Here is a 13682-nt window from a genome sequence, read left to right as displayed (position 1 = left end):
TATCCATTTTATGTTCTGAACACTACCTCCCTCTCAACCCCACCTGACAGTCTCTATTCGCTTTCTCTCAGAGGGTTCCCCCAAGTGTCTACGTTGAACTTAATGCATCAAGTCTCTGCAGGATCACGTGCATCCTCTCCTGTTGAGGCCACTCAAGGCAGCCTAGGTATAGGAATGGCTCCAGAGACAGCCTATAGCTTCCTCTCTAGTTATTGGTGGACCCACATGAAGACTGAGGTGCACATCTGCTAAATATATTATGGGGGCCTATGTTCAACCCATGTGTGTGCGTGTGTGTGTGTGTGTGTGTGTGTGTGTGTGTGTGTGTGTGGTCTTTGGTTGGCTACTGATTCTCTGAGAGCTCCCAAGAGGTCTGGTCCCCAGGTTTTGCCATTCTTCTCCAACATCCACTCTGCTGATTTTATAGGTGTGTGCCAAGTGAGTCTGTTAGTCTCAGTTTCCTTTGCTAACTAATGTGCAGTTAATTTTTCTTTCAATAAAAGTGCTTTCTTGAGTACACTTTGATCTGTCTATTTTATTTGAGACAGTTTTTTTTCTGTAACAGCCATTATAGTCCTCTGACCTACTCTGTAGCCAAGGCTGGTCTGGAACTCACAGAGATCTACCTGCTTTGGTGTTCCAAGTGTTGGGCTTAAGAAGTGCACCATCATATCTAACTTGAATTTAATTCAATGTGATCTCTCCTACTACATACCATTGCAAAAATATCAAAACTCTTAGCATTCTGGGACTAGAGCTGGCTTTAACTGAGGGTTACTTAATGTGGGGATGGAGCGATGGCTCAGTGAGTCAGAGCAATAGTTGCTTTATCAGGAAAGCCTGGTTTAGTTCCCAACCTCCACTAGGTGGCTCAGAACCACCAAAAAAAGGAAAAGAAATTGCGGCCACTGATGACAGATTTTTATAATTTGAAGTGCATTTGCGTATTTTCTTTTTTTTAATATTTTTATATTCTATATTCTTTGTTTACATTCCAAATTATTTCCCCTTTCCTGGATCCCTCCTCCCCATATGTCCCTTAAAACGTCTTCTCTCCATCCATTCTTCAATCACCTCCCTCCTTTTTTTCCTCTGTACTTATATTCCCCTCCACTGCTAGATCAATCCTTTTCAGGAACAGGACCTTCTCCATACTTCTTCATGGGAGTCATTTGTAATGCGATTTGTGCCTTGGGTATTCAGGGCTTCTGGGCTAATTAATATTCACTTATCAGAGATTGCATTCCATGTGTATTCTTTTGTGTCTGGATTACCTCACTTAGGATGATATTTTCCAGATCAAACTATTTGCCTAAAAATTTTGTGAATTCATTGTTTCTAATTGCTGAGTAGTATTCCATTGTGTAAATATACCACATTTTCTGTATCCATTCCTCCTTTGAGGGGCATCTGGGTTCTTTCCAGCTTCTGGCTAATATAAATAAGGCTTCTATGAACATAATGGAGCATGTGTCTTTATTGCATGCCGGGATATCCTTTGGGTATATGCAGTCCAGATTATATCCCCCTTCTGGTCCACCCACTGAATGTTCCACATCCCATAAGTCTAGTTTCCTTCTCTGGGAGGATGTCCTCATTCCACCCCCTACCTGCAAGAACTCCCTGCCCACTTGGGGCCTCAAGTCTCTTTAGGGTTAGGTACATCTTCTCTGAGGGAATACAGTCATACAGTGTTCTGCTGAGTATGTGTTGGGGGCCTCATATCAGCTGGTGTATGCTTAAATGGTAGTTTCCTAGTTTCTGAGAGATCTTGGGGGGTCCAGGTTATTTGAGACTACTGCTTTCTTTCTTCTATCTCTTGTATTCTCCTGGTAATGATTAATTATTCCAGATCTCATTCTTTGGTTTTCAATTTCCATGGTTGCCTATATTTGTCCTTGTTATATCTACTTCCAATTCTAGGTCTTGGACTGCTTTAATAAAAACTTTCACTTCTTTGATTGTATTTCCTGTATTGCTTATGGGATTTATGTGTTTCCTCTCTAAGTGCTTCTACCTGTTCACCTGTGTTTTCTTATATTTCTTTATGTGAGTTATTTATATCTCTTTAAAAGGATTCTATTATCTTAATGAGATAAGATTTTAGGTCATCTTCCTGACTTTCAAGTGCATTTGTCTATTCAGGGCTTGCTGTGGTGGGAGAAGTAGTTTCTGATAATGCCAAAGTTTACTGGCTTCTGTTTCTCATGGTCTTACTCTTGCCTCTTGCCATATGGTTATAGGGAGTCTTTCCTGGTTGGGGTGTTTCTGTTTGGGCGTTGCCTTTTTTTGTCCCTAGGTTGACTCAGGTCTCATGGTAGGCCAATTGCTTTGTATGTGGCAAACTTCCTGTGGGATCTTCTGACTGTGGAACCTTCAGAGGGGCATATACACGAGTGAATTTTTGCCCTGGTGGTAGTGTGTCTTCAGGGAGGCCTTCTTGAAGACCTTTGAATTGTGGGTTCTGTAGAGGGGCAGAGAAGCTGGAGATATGTTGCCCTGGCTGTGAAACATCTACTGGGATGCCTTCATACTGTTGAGTTTTGAGATGATTAATCAAGCTGTTGCCCTATGTTTAGCTGTTCACCAGGGAAGCATAAATACTGTGGTTTTGTTTCCCTGCATGCAGAAGAACTCCAGGGAGGCTTTCTGACTGTTGATTCAATTTCTCTGCATGCTGCAGTGCCCCTGGGAGGTCTTCAGTCTTTGGTGTCAGTTGTCCAGTTGCCCTGTTTGCAGAATTCCTGGTTGTGATTTGACTCTGGTGTCAGTTGCCCTACATGCCACAGAAATCCTGTGAATCCTTCAGGTTTTTATTTTCATGGGCAGAGGCAGACTAGCTAGCAGTCTGTCCCAACAATATTTAACAGCCAGAAGGGTAGGATATGGGAAATTTAAACATTGGAAATGAACATTCAATTGCCAGTCTACCTGGACTGGCAATCTCTTGTTAATACTGGGGCTAATTACATGTTTATTTCAATATTGAGAATCTTGTAAGATTTGGAAACAGAGGCAGTTGTTCAGAAAGAATGAAGCTCCTGTCTGATTCCTGCTCTGTAACAGTCCAAACCAAATGCTGCGTAGGCACATGGGTAAATCATTGCTCTCTGTGCATTTTCTCATGTGTTTTCTTTGACCAGATTCTCCAATAAGGGAACGTATCCCAATAGGTTCGGAACACACATATGGCCGAAGATCCCTCCTAGTGTCCAAAATTCCAAATGCCTTCAAGTGCACCGATAGAAACCAGACCACAAAGGCTTCAAGAGCCTGCAAGGAACTTACCCTTTCAAATGCATCACACTCCCATATTGACCCCAACAAGTCCAATGCAATCCAGTCTTTCAGTCCCTGAAAGGGACCTACATCAGCAAGAGTTCCAAGGACCGTCAAGAAAATCAGGTATCCAAATGCAACTAGATCCTGTACTGGGCCCAGGTTTACCTACTTTAAAAAAACCCTCGGGGCATCCAAGTTATCAGATATATAAGTGAAATCTTGTTTCCATGTTCTCATAGGATCTGTGGTACTGTAAGAGAAATATGGTGACCATCAATCTGGCCCTGTGACTTCAAGAAAGGGGCTGAAGGAACACATTGTGTACTCCAAAAAACAAAAGCACCTGCTGCAAGAACATTTTGAGAAGTGTCAGTCCCCAAATCAGGATCAATGTGTGGAGCTGGCAGAATTAGTTGGTCTGATAGCGCTGGACATCACGGTCTGCTTCTCTCTTTTCTCTCAATCCAACAGCAAAAATCTACACTTTCCCATCAGGAACTTTAATTTTGTTCTTAAATGCTTAGGGCAGTGATGACAGTTTTATGTGGTGGATATTTTTGGATCAAATGCTGGGACCCAAATTTTTATCAATCTGGTAGCAATATAGAATAGCATTGTTTCCATGCAGGGTCTCAGAAACCTAATCATCAGAGCTCCTGCTAAAACACAGGAGACACTGGCTCAATCTCCCCAGTCTTATGTTGATTGATCATACACAATCTACCTTATTATAATATCTTAGTCATGCTGAGTTTCCTGCTTCTTTGTTTCTGACATGTGAATCATTGCTATGCAAACACCTTTTATCCAAAATCTTCACCTTGTGGTCCTGTTAGGGGACAACAGGCATTCTTCTGATGTCTTCTTTCTTTTCCAGATCTGGTTTAAGAACAGCTGAGCTCAGTACAAGCGGATGACTCTCCAGAATATTACAGAAGCTCTGCCAGAGACCAATGGATGTTCTAAAGCTGTTTTTGAATCAACTCACTTTCCTGGTTCCATACCTCTTGTTGCTGCTGAGGATGGAGAGCCCATGTGTTCAGGCATATTTGGTGAGGATTCCATTCCCAAACTCAACTGCATCCAGGAATCTTCTCTGCATCATTATCAGGCCAGTGATGCAGACAGGTGTAGTCAGCAAGATCTGCTTGTTGGCCATGCTCCCATTACAGCTTGGGATTCTGGTCAATCAGCAGCAGTTGAAGCCCACACTGATCTAGCAGTGATAGAATCTACAGATGTCCTAGAAGCTGCCATCCATTGCCCAGAGTAGGTTCAAGGTTCAGGTCCAACTGCAGAGGAACTCTGGCAAAGAATCCTTGATGACTTTGACAAATCCAAGGACTGACTTACTCTGGATTACACCCCAAATCCAAGTTACATCTCTTAGCTCCTTGACCATTCCAGACATTTATAGTCATGAAGAAGTGTGTTATGTACACCCTTTATGTCAGTATTTGTGGGAATTAACCAGGCCTATCTGTAGACGTTGTGTACCACTGTTGTTTATATAGAGGGGTTGTTTCAAAGCAACTGTTAAGTATTCATTCTTCATTGTTAGATTACGTTCTCATTAAATAAAAGGAGAAATCGTTCCTGAAAATAATTTTATTAATTATATTATCCATTTACATTCCAGTCACTATGGCATATGTCCCACTGACCTATAGTTCTTCACCCAACACATTAGATAAAATTTTCCCCTAATATTTTTTAACTTTTTTTTTTACATTTATTACGATAGATAGTATCACATACTATAATAGAATAGGAGATTAACTCATTAAGAAAGAAAAAAATCAGGATAAAGTGTCCTTGCCGTTTTTGTTTACAGGAAGGAGTCAGAAAATGGAACAAATTAAGATGACTAGGGAAACTTTCTAAAACCTTGCCAACTTAGCTAAAGTTACATAATGTTAGGATTAAAACGATAATTTAGATATTACCTAATTATTCTCTATGTAAAGAAGAGACTCAAAAAGCTATTGAGTATAACATTTCCTTTTTAAATCCAAATGTATTTCAAGAATAGATGAGCCAGAGAAATTCAGAAGAAGGGTCAACAACTGCTTGGGAAGACTGGAAGTGGACCTCACTATAGGCCTCCCTACCCCAAAGGTGGTAAAGTTCCTGTTTCTGCTACCAGTAGTGATTCTGTGCACCAGAGACATTAGGATATCAGCTCTCCTCCTCAGTTTAGGCCATCGAGGAAATACCCACATCAGGAACCCAACTCCTCCCTCATTGGTCAGTTCTTGGAACAAGTGTGTTTCAGCAAAAGCCACATATCGAGGAGCATCAGAGGCAGACATGGAGAGAACTTCCCAGGAAAACAGAGCACCTATCTAGTGATAGGTCTGGCCATTCCAATGTTCCTTGCTGACTTGATGTGTCAGCCAATCCAGATTCTCTCTATGAGAGACCCTCAAGTTTAAACTTTCCTCCTTGACTCAGACCTTCAAATATTTCCCAAAACTCAGAATCTACCTTTCCCTCTGTCAGATCCCATCAGTTATGAACCTTCTTCCTGAACCTAGCCCGTTTAGTAATTCCCTAGAACAGATGGCCATCTTCTTCAAAACTGATGAAGCCTGTGACATCTACCTAATGAATACAAGGTCTAGGAAGCAAAGGAAGCAGAGGAAAAAGAGTATGGCATAAATGAAGATACAAGGCCAGGATTCCTGTGGTTGACTCCCACTCCAAGTTGCCATGTCTTTCTGCTAACCTCTGCCTTTGAGGATATCTTGTCCCAGGGACAGTTTTTTCTCAGTTCTCACTTTCCCCGAATCCAAAGCACATGTCTCCAGACTCTGAACCCATATTTTCCACATGGGAAGAACATCACATCTTTTCTCCTCCCAGCTCAAGTACGGTCTCAGACACAGAATCAATCTCCATTGCTCAGACCAATGAAAGTCCCTCTCTGTCTCTCTGACTCTCTCTCTGTGTCTCTGTGTCTCTGTCTCTGTCTCTCTCTCTCTGTGTGTCTCTCTCTCTGTCTCTCTCTCTGTCTCTCTCTCTCTGTCTCTCTCTCTGTCTCTCTCTCTCTGTCTCTCTCTCTCTGTCTCTCTCTCTCTGTCTCTCTCTCTCTCTCTCTCTCTCTCTCTCTCTCTCTCTCCCTCTCTCTCTCTCTTGGTTTTATAAGAGAGGGTTTCTCTGTGCAGCCCTGGCTGTCCTGGAAATCACTCATTAGACAGGGTGGCCTCGAACTCAGAAATCCACCTGCCTCTGCTTCCCAAGTGCTGGGATTAAAGACGTGCAGCACTTCTGCCCTTAATGAAAGTCTCTGATGTGAAGCCCTGTTATATATCCAAGCTGCCCAAGGCCCAAAAGGAGGTAGCATTTTAGGTTAACCACCAGTTTCCTTTTTTATTTTTAATTGAATTTATTCTTATTGGTTGCTGAATGAGAGGAATATATCCATCTTATGTTCTGAACACTACTTCCCCCTCAACTCCTCCTCACAGTCCCTCTTCTATACACTTTCTCTCATAGGGTTCCCCCATGTGTCTACCTCAAAGCTAATGCATCAAGTCTCTGCAGGATCAGGTGCATCCTATCCTGCTGAGGCCAGTCAACGCAGCCTAGGTAGAGGAATGGCTCCAGAGACAGCCAATAACTTCCTCTCTAGTTATTGGAAGGCCCACATGAAGTCTGAGGTGTACATATGCTACATATATTATGAGGGCCTAAGTTCAAACCCTGTGTGTGTGTGTGTGTGTGTGTGTGTGTGTGTGTGTGTGTGTGTGTGTATGGTCTTTGGTTGGCCACGGAGTCTCTGAGAGCTCCCAAGAGGGCTGGTCCCCCTCTTTGACATTCTTCTCCAGCATCCACTGTGCTGATTTTATAGGTGTGTGCCAAATGCTCCAGATTGCCTAGATAAGGCATAGTATTGGCATTCTGACTCAAAAGTGTGACATCTTGGATGGTGTTTGGCTGAGCAGGCCTTCCTTCATCTAGAATCTGTAACCATTTTGGATGCATGGACCACAACTTTAACCCAGGACTCAGAAACAAATGGCAAGTGGGTTTTTGTGATTGTGAGGCCTGGCTTGTCTGTATAATGAGAATCAGGAAGTCAGGGACATGCACATGGAACCTGCCTCAGTCTCAGAAGAGGAATTTTGGAGAAATAAAGAGGTGTTAGCGGTGGCTGGGAATGTGCATGTCCTCTGGGCAGCAGGATGAGAAGAGACGCATTTTTTGAGATTGCCCCTAGAGAGTAAGGAAAATTTTTATTTTCTGGATGGAGCCCAAGTTAGGAGGAAAACCTACAGGATGGGTCAGTTCTTTGTTACACACCTTTAGTCCTAGCCCAGCTTGGGAAGTAACAGTTAGGCTGATCCTTATGAATTCTGTTTCAGCCTTGTGTTCTGTTTGACTCACATACAGCATAGTTCATTTAGAGAAACTCAGTCACAAAAGAAAAAGAGTACAAAAAACGTCTGCGATCTGGCCAGGTTTCTGTTAGGTATTAAGTTGTGGCTACAGACCGGGTGTTACAACAGGGTGTGTATAGCTGCTGGATTCTAGAGGATGAAAGGAGGAGCCTGTAGGAGGGTCCTGGATAGGGAGATTCAATTAAGGCTAAGTCGTTGGTATAGAACTTCAATATCAGGGGATCTGGCTTAGGTTTACTTGCCTTCTGACATCCAGAGTAATTAGATCATCAATGCTCTTGTTTAGAATATGGGCTGTGGAAAGGGGTTCATTGCAATGGGACATGTTCCATGGCCCTTGATTCTTTATTTTGACACAGGGTGTCATACTGCAAGGAGGAGAATCTCGGAACATGTTTTTCCAATTATGATAATATTACTTTTTTAAAAAAAAATTTACTCTTTTTTACAGTCCATATTTTATCCTCCCACTTCTGGTTCCACATCCCAAAAGTCTAGATTCCTTCTCCAGGAGGATGTTCCCACCCCACCCCCCACCTACAAGAACTCCCTGCTGATTTGGGGCCTCCAGTCTTTTTAGGGTTAGGTACATCTTCTCTGAGGGTCTACAGTCCCACAGGTTTCTGCTGAGTATGTGTTGGGGGCCTCATATCAGCTGGTGTATGCTTAATTGGTGGTTGCCTAATTTCTGAGAGATCTTGGGGGTCCAGGATAGTTGAGACTGCTGCTTTGTCTCTTCTATCTCTTGTATTCTGCTGGTAATGCTTAATTATTCCAGATCTCATTCCTTGGTTTTCAATGTCCAATTTCCAGGGTTGCCTAAATTTGTCTTTATTATATCTACTTCCAATTTTAGGTCTTGGACTGCTTTAATAAATACGTTCACTTGTTTGATTGTATTTTCCTGTATTGCTTACGGGATTTATGTGTTTCCTCTCTAAGTGCTTCTACCTGTTCACCTGTGTTTTCTTATATTTCTTTATGTGAGTAATTCATATCCTTTTTAAAGGATTCTATTATCTTAATGAGATAAGATTTTAGGTCATCTCCCTGACTTTCAAGTGCATTTGTATATTGGACATTGCCTCAGTTTCTCCTTCATCTTTGTCTAGGCAGTGTTTCCCATTAACGAATATATCCATTTTATGTTCTGAACACTACCTCCCTCTCAACCCCACCTGACAGTCTCTATTCCCTTTCTCTCATAGGGTTCCCCCATGTGTCTACCTTGAACTTAATGCATCAAGTCTCTGCAGGATCAGGTGCATCCTCTCCTGTTGAGGCCACTCAAGGCAGCCTATGTATAGGAATGGCTCCAGAGACAGCCTATAGCTTCCTCTCTAGTTATTGGTGGACCCACATGAAGACTGAGGTGCACATCTGCTAAATATATTATGGGGGCCTATGTTCAACCCATGTGTGTGTGTGTGTGTGTGTGTGTGTGTGTGTGTGTGTGTGTATGTGTGTGTGGTCTTTTGCTGGCTACTGAGTCTGGGAGAGCTCCCAAGAGGGCTGGTCTCCAGGTTTTGCCATTCTTCTCCAACATCCACTCTGCTGATTTTATAGGTGTGTGCCAAGTGAGTCTGTTAGTCTCAGTTTCATTTCCTAACTAATGTGCAGTTAATTTTTCTTTCAATAAAAGTGCTTTCTTGAGTACACTTTGATCTGTCTATTTTATTTGAGACAGTTTTTTTCTGTAACAGCCATTATAGTCCTCTGACTTACTCTGTAGCCAAGGCTGGTCTGGAACTCACAGAGATCTACTTGCTTTGGTGTTCCAAGTGTTGGGCTTAAGAAGTGCACCACCATATCTAACTTGAATTTAATTTAATGTGATCTCTCCTACTACATACCATTGCAAAAATATCAAAACTCTTAGCATTCTGGGACTAGAGCTGGATTTAACTGAGGGTTACTTAATGTGGAGATGGAGCGATGGCTCAGTGAGTCAGAGAAAGAGTTGCTTTATCAGGAGGTTTAGTTCCCAACCTCCACTAGGTGGCTCAGAACCACCAAAAAAAGGAAAAGAAATTGAGGCCATTGATGGCAAATTTTTATAATTTGAAGTGTATTTGCGTATTTTCTTTTTTTTTTAAATATTTTTATTTTCTATATTCTTTGTTTACATTCCAAATTATTTCCCCTTTCCTGGATCCCTCCTCCCCATATGTCCCATAAAACGTCTTCTCTCCATCCATTCTTCAATCACCTCCCTCTTTTTTTTCCTCTGTACTTATATTCCCCTCCACTGCTAGATCAATCCTTTTCAGGAACAGGACCTTCTCCATACTTCTTCATGGGAGTCATTTGTAATGCGATTTGTGCCTTGGGTATTCAGGGCTTCTGGGCTAATTAATATCCACTTATCAGAGATTGCATTCCATGTGTATTCTTTTGTGTCTGGATTACCTCACTTAGGATGATATTTTCCAGATCAAACTATTTGCCTAAAAATTTTGTGAATTCATTGTTTCTAATTGCTGAGTAGTATTCCATTGTGTAAATATACCACATTTTCTGTATCCATTCCTCCTTTGAGGGGCATCTGGGTTCTTTCCAGCTTCTGGCTATTATAAATAAGGCTGCTATGAACATAATGGAGCATGTGTCTTTATTGCATGCCGGGGAATCCTTTGGGTATATGCAGTCCAGAATATATCCCCCTTCTGGTCCACCCACTGAATGTTCCACATCCCATAAGTCTAGTTTCCTTCTCTGGGAGGATGTCCTCACTCCACCCCCTACCTGCAAGAACTCCCTGCCCACTTGGGGCCTCAAGTCTCTTTAGGGTTAGGTACATCTTCTCTGAGGGAGTACAGTCCCACAGTGTTCTGCTGAGTATGTGTTGGGGGCCTCATATCAGCTGGTGTATGCTTAAATGGTAGTTTCCTAGTTTCTGAGAGATCTTGGGGGGGTCCAGGTTATTTGAGACTACTGCTTTCTTTCTTCTATCTCTTGCATTCTCCTGGTAATGATTAATTATTCCAGATCTCATTCCTTGGTTTTCAATTTCCAGGGTTGCCTATATTTGTCCTTGTTATATCTACTTCCAATTCTAGGTCTTGGACTGCTTTAATAAAATCTTTCACTTCTTTGATTGTATTTTCTGTATTGCTTATGGGATTTATGTGTTTCCTCTCTAAGTGCTTCTACCTGCTCACCTGTGTTTTCTTATATTTCTTTATGTGAGTTATTTATATCCCTTTAAAAGGATTCTATTATCTTAAGGAGATAAGATTTTAGGTCATCTTCCTGACTTTCAAGTTCATTTGTCTATTCAGGGCTTGCTGTGGTGGGAGAAGTAGTTTCTGATAATGCCAAAGTTTACTGGCTTCTGTTTCTCATGGTCTTACTCTTGCCTCTTGCCATATGGTTATAGGGAGTCTTTCCTGGTTGGGGTGTTTCTGTTTGGGCGTTGCCTTTTTTTGTCCCTAGGTTGACTCAGGGCTCATGGTAGGCCAATTGCCTTGTATGTGGCAAACTTCCTGTGGGATCTTCAGAGGGGCATGTACACTGATGAATTTTTGCCGTGGTGGCAGTGTGTCTTCAGGTAGGCCTTCTTGAAGACCTTTGAATTGTGGGTTCTGTAGAGGGGCAGAGAAGCTGGAGATATGTTGCCCTGGCTGTTACACGTCAACTGGGATGCCTTCATACTGTTGAGTTTTGAGAGGATTAGTCAAGCTGTTGCCCTATGTTTAGCTGTTCACCAGGGAAGCATAAGTACTGTGGGTTTTGTTTCCCTGCATGCAGAAGAACTCCAGGGAGGCTTTCAGACTGTTGATTCAATTTCTCTGCATGCTGCAGTGCCCCTGGGAGTTCTTCAGTCTTTGGTCTCAGTGGTCCAGTTGCCCTGTTTGCAGAATTCCTGGGTTGTGATTTTACTGTGGTGTCAGTTGCCCTACATGTCACAGAAATCCTGTGAAGCCTTCAGTTTTTTATTTTCATGGGCAGAGGCAGACTAGCTAGTAGTCTGTCCCAACAAAATTTGACAGCCAGAAGGGTAGGATATGGACAATTTAAACATTGGAAATGAACATTGAATTGCCAGCCTACCTGGACTGGCACCCTCTTGTTAATACTGGAGCTAAGTACATGTTTATTTCAATACTGAGAATACTTGTAAGATTTGGAAACAGAGGCAGTTGTTCAGAAAGAATGAAGCTCCTGTCTGATTCCTGCTCTGTAACAGTCCAAACCAAATGCTGGGTAGGCAGGATGGGTAAATCGGTACTCTCTGTACATTTTCTCATGTGTTTCCTTTGACCAGATTCTCCAGTAAGGGAACGTATCCCAATAGGTTCGGAACACACATATGGCCGAAGTTCCCTCCTTGTGTCCAAAATTCCAAATGCCTTCAAGTGCACCCATAGAAACCAGACCCCAAAGGCTTCAAGAGACGGCAAGGAACTTACCCTTTCAAATGCATCACAGTCCCATATTGACCCCAACAAGTCCAATGCAATCAAGTCTTTCAGTCCCTGAAAGGGACCTACATCAGCAAGAGTTCCAAGGACCATTAAGAAAATCAGGTATCCAAATGAAACTAGATCCTGTACTGGGCCCAGGTTTACCTACTTTGAAAAAACCCTCAGGGCATCCAAGTTATCAGATATATAAGTGAAATCTTGTTTCCATGTTCTCATAGGATCTGTGGTACTGTCAGAGAAATATGGTGACCATCAATCTGGCCCTGTGACTTCAAGAAAGGGGTAAAAGGAATGCATTGTGTACTCCAAAAAACAAAAGCACCTGCTGCAAGAACATTTTGAGAAGTGTCAGTCCCCAAACCAGGATCAATGTGTGGAGCTGGCAGAGTTAGTTGGTGTGACAGCGATGGACATCAAGGTCTGCCTCTCTCTTTTCCCTCAATCCAACAGCAAAAATCTACACTTTCCCATCAGGAACTTTAATTTTGTTCTTAAATGCTTAGGGCAGTGATGACAGTTTTAGGTGGTGGATATTTTTGAATCAAATGCTGGGACCCAAATTTTTATCAATCTGGTAGCAATATAGAATAGCATTGTTTCCATGCAGGGTCTCAGAAACCTAATCATCAGAGCTCCTGCTAAAACACAGGACACACTGGCTCAATCTCGCCAGTCTTATGTTGTCTGGTCATACACAATCTACCTTATTATAATATCTTAGTCATCCTGAGTTTCCTGCTTCTTTGTTTTTGACATGTGAATCATTGCTATACAAACACCTTTTATCCAAAATCTCCACCTTGTGGTCCTGTTAGGGGACAACAGGCATTCTTCTGATGTCTTCTTTCTTTTCCAGATCTGTTTTAAGAACAGCCGAGCTAAGTACAAGCAGATGACTCTCCAGAATATTACAGAAGCTCTGCCAGAGACCAATGGAAGTTCTAAAGCTGTTTTTGAATCAACTCACTTTCCTGGTTCCATACCTCTTGTTGCTGCTGAGGATGGAGAGCCCATGTGTTCAGGCACATTTGGTGAAGATTCCACTCCCAAACTCCACTGCATCCAGGAATCTTCTCTGCATCATTATCAGGCCAGTGATGCAGACAGGTGTAGTCAGCAAGAAGATCTGCTTGTTGGCCATGCTCCCATTACAGCTTGGGATTCTGGTCAATCAGCAGCAGTTGAAGCCCAGACTGATCTAGCAGTGACTGAATCTACAGATGTCCTACAAGCTGCCACCCATTGCCCAGAAGAGGCTCAAGGTTCAGGTCCATCTGCAGAGGAACTCTGGCAAAGAATCCTTGACGACTTTGACAAATCCGAGGACTGACTTACTCTGGATTACACCCCAAATCAAGTTACATCTCTCAGCTCCTTGACCATTCCAGACATTTATAGTCATGAAAAAGTGTTTTATGTACACCCTTCATGTCAGTATTTGTGGGAATTAACCAGGCCTATCTGTAGACGTTGTGTACCACTGTGGTTTATATAAAGGGGTTGTTTCAAAGCAACTGTAAGTATTCATTCTTCATTGTTAGATTATGTTCTCATTAAATAAAAGGAGAAA

General features: G+C 42.3%; 1 pseudogene; it reads left to right on the top strand.

The window, feature by feature from the left end:
- The first annotated feature begins 3188 nt into the window (after positions 1-3188).
- LOC127668525 (homeobox protein DTH-1-like) lies at positions 3189-11125 on the top strand (annotated as a pseudogene).
- The last annotated feature ends 2557 nt before the right edge of the window (positions 11126-13682 follow it).

This window comes from Apodemus sylvaticus, chromosome 1 (assembly GCF_947179515.1).
Source record: "Apodemus sylvaticus chromosome 1, mApoSyl1.1, whole genome shotgun sequence".
NCBI lineage: Eukaryota > Metazoa > Chordata > Mammalia > Rodentia > Muridae > Apodemus > Apodemus sylvaticus.
This window is presented reverse-complemented; position numbering and strand designations above follow the sequence as displayed.